The following is a 3,997-nucleotide window of genomic DNA, read 5'->3' as shown; positions in this document are numbered from 1 at the left end:
CCACCAAAGCCTTTCTCTTGTCACAGGATAGACATTCCTTTCTGATGAGACTCTAAAGGCCAACCACCAAACCCTGCCCCAAGGAAGTCAACAAGAGCTTTGCACAAACCTACCGGGTTCAGTCCTACAAGGACTTTTCCCAAATCAGCTTGGAAAGTTTCCAGAAGAAGGAGAACCACAATAACAGCAACAGGAGGAGGAGGGGGCTTAAGGCCAATGCACCACATCTATTTCCAGGCACTGGATGCAATACCATTAGCTAAGACTTCTCTGCCCCCTCCACCATTCTAAACTTGGTTCTACAAGGTGCTGCACAAGCGGGCTGTGGGCCAAGAGGACACTCCAACACGTGCTTGACTTTAAGGACGCAAGGAAATCCTCCTGAGTGCTGAACATTATGCTTTCATGAACTGGAGCCAAAGTGCTCCATTCCCTTGCCAGCTCTTCAAGTCAGCCTCAAACAGGTCTCTCCTGGAAACACCAAATAAAGCCCTACATGCAAGTATGCAAATAGTTGTACCAAGTCTATCGGTATCATCTCCTTCTCCTACATAGACGTGAATGGGTCAGTGCAAGAGATTCTGCTTCAAGCTCCTTCTCTTTTATGCCTCCATGTTACAACCTTGTTCCAAGTCCTCTGTTGCACAGAGAAGACAGGCATTCGCAATGAACAGCCTCGAGGATTCTTTACCCCTGGTAATAGTATTACCCCTGAAGCTGGAGCATATTGGCTTTAAAGTGATCCCCATTGTGTTCTCTACCTGGCACTTTTTTCTGGCATGGTTTGGTTTTCATCCCTCCCTCAATTCTCTCATCCAACTGGAATAGCTCCTCTCATCCAACTCCAAGAGATGCCAAAGTGACTCAGAAAACACCCCGTTCAGGTTCCGTAGAACAAAGCAAACCACAGGAATGGTCTAATAGCATTAAAATTACAGAATCATTGAAACACACTAAAGATAAACATGCCATCCCTGTGAGTTGAGCAAGCAGACCACTGCAACATCCCATTTTTGAGAGCCCAAAGTTTGTACCCCACATAGAAACCTTTGATTATGGAAGTACAGAATATAGCATGCCACACTAGTGTTTATTCAGCGCAGTTCCCTTTTCTATGTTCACTTCTATTTTATCCCTAAGGATGCACAGCAGATTCCAACAAGACAAAGCAATTCAGGCTAAAAGACCCAATAGCTCTGTGTGTGCTGCCATGTACCAAAACAGGAGAGTATTTCATTAATCCTCCAGTCTAGCACCACTGTGATTTCACCAATTAACCAGCCATGCCTTTTCTTTTAGAGGATGTCAATCTCCAACCAAAATAACTTTTCTAAACATGTTTAGTTTCTTGAAATCACAGCCAAAATTCCATCTTTTTATAGGTTTCAAAGAGTGTCCAAAAGTAATTGAAAACAATCCAGTTGCTGATATTCCCCAGCGACTTTAAAAATTTCAGTGCTGTGTTTCTGTATCCTGGAGTGCCATTGACCTGTTACAGCCAATACTCTAATACTCAGAAATTGAGTGCCTTACAGCTGATAAATCCACCCACCAACTCTGTGTCCTCAAACCGCTGACGTACCTATAGGTTTGATGGATTGATGGATCTATCTCAAGATTATATCTGTCCATCGGAATAAGACCTACTGCCCTAACAAAACTGTCACTTTTGAGTGAGGTCTGCTTGGGTATACGCACAGTGGCTGAGCCATGCATGTGGTTACAGTAATTGAAACCCAAATTCCAACACCTCTGGGGACTCATTAACATTTAACTTGTGTCAGAGAACAAAGAGCTGTGATGTTCCCATCATGGCAACAAATTAGGCCCATTAATTAGTATCTACTAATATACATTTCCCAGTTGCCATGAATATGGTTTCTACTGGCAATTTATTCACAGCAAACGTTCACCCACTCTAGTGGTTCAGGTTGTCTTTTTCAGAAATCTAGCAGTCGCTTTTGATAGAAACAGTGCTACAGAAACATGAGTAAATAAAAGTATGCCAGCTATAGCACAGATCTTGGCATATGAGCTAAAGGTCTCTCAGAAATGAAAGTTGGCATTTTTTCTGAGTTTTATTGTAAAACCCACATATACAAGATAGCTGGGACAATTTCAGATAAATCTTTTAAAGATAATGATTGCTGATTTTTTACACACTTGCTGTTTCACACCATATCTTGTCCTTCAAGCATTTATGACTAGCTTGTAGAATGTTAGCCTGGCCTGCTTACCCAAGGTTGCTTCCAAGTTTCATGTAGAGCCAAGCCTATTGAAATCCATAAAAAGAGCTGCAACAAATTTACTGGGCTTTGCAATAGGTCTCAGCTATTTCAAGACTAAAAGTACTCCCTCCATACAGTCAGAGCATTGGCAGATGAAGATCAGCACATCAGCCAAATGGCAGGAAGATGTAGGGACCTAGCCTGGGGCATGGCTGCTGGATCTCAGCAGGAATTCCTAATTCCAGAAGTTAAAACTGAGCTACTGCTGGAGAGTACAGCCTGTCAGCAGAGAAATTACCACTGTCATGACACTAGAACTATTACCTCAATGAGATTTTAAAGGGAGAAGTAGCTTACATGGTCCAGGCTCAGTAACTAGGCACAGAGCCTTTGTTATTTCCCTCAAGACTCCTGTATAAAAAAATGCATTGAATCTTCACATTTTATAATTTCCTACAAAAATGCCTTTTAAGACCAAGAGTCTTTGGGGATCAGATCACACATATGCCATCAGAGGGAGAAAGGTCTTCTTAACCCCCCTTCCCTTTTGTCCCTCTGAAGCTGTAGCAGAAGCCCTTCCTTGGTTAGAAAGCAAACTTCTACATGAGACACAGCCATTACTAATGTCCCAGACATGGGAAATCCTCCAAGCAGGTTTAACATCTTGTTAGAAAGCAAAGAACCACAGAAGCACAAACTCAGAGGAAACTGGGCATGCCCTGCCCTACTCTGCTCCCCAGAGAAATCGACCACTTGGTGCACAGCAAGTGCAGGACCAGTTCAGCTCTCAGTGTGTTCCCAGCCATCCCAGTAGGACTGCAGGCATGGGAAACAAGTTCCACAGTGAACACATTTTATCAGATGGGAACATTTCATTTTTCTCCCAGTCTTGGCCTTTAGGATGGCTTAGCACATTTCACTCCCTCTCCTTCAGAAAAAGGGCTTGTTTAGTCATCTGCCTGATTTGATCCATCCTACACAGGCACACATAATCAAAGGTATCCAAACATCCCCCACCACATCACTGGGCAGCACAGCCAACACCTGTTCTTCTCTCTTTGTCTCGGCCCTGCAGGAGAACTGAGTCCATGGCATTTTCCTCCAGCAGGTTGTTTGTGTTGCACTTCTGGGTTTCTTGGTGCTTTGGAAAAGCACTGTAAGGCAAGCCCTGCACAGCATTAGGACAGATGGAGTGATGGGAGGGAGGAATGGCAGGTCTTTAAAGTGCCCTGGGACATGTAGCACTCACTCTGCATAAATCACTCCAAAGAGCAACTGGAATAAAGCCTGTGACTGGCAGCACAGGATCCAGAAATGTGTCTGAAGTGCCTGGGAAGGCTTTGCTCTGACACAGCTCTCCCAGCACTGAAACACATGCAGCAAAGCATGAATGTCATCCATTCCCCTCAAGAGCTGTAAAAAAGACCAAGACAAGTGACATACTCTGCACTTAGTCCGTGCTGATGCAAAAAGAATCTTTTCTCGGAATTCTTCTTTTTATTCCTCTGAAAGTATCACCTCGAAGATTTATGTTCCTTCTTTGTCTGTTTTGGAGGGTGGAATCCTCCTGGTGGCATATCTATTTTTCCTAAGACCACTAAGTTTAAGAGAAAACTAAGTGAAGTAACACAGCTTCTTTCAGAGATTAGACATCAGAAGGGATGGGAAGTGTCAGAAGGAGAAACACTCCTGGGCCTACCAAGGAGAGCTGAGTGGAGCAGAGAGACAAGGCTGTCTCAAGATGCCATTCCAAACCAAGCCCAAATGAA

Source organism: Empidonax traillii, unplaced genomic scaffold (genome assembly GCF_003031625.1).
Source record: "Empidonax traillii isolate 1590-97213 ecotype Southwest subspecies unplaced genomic scaffold, ASM303162v1 scaffold289:size826226, whole genome shotgun sequence".
Classification (NCBI taxonomy): Eukaryota; Metazoa; Chordata; class Aves; order Passeriformes; family Tyrannidae; genus Empidonax; species Empidonax traillii.
Note: the sequence above shows the minus strand (reverse complement) of the source record.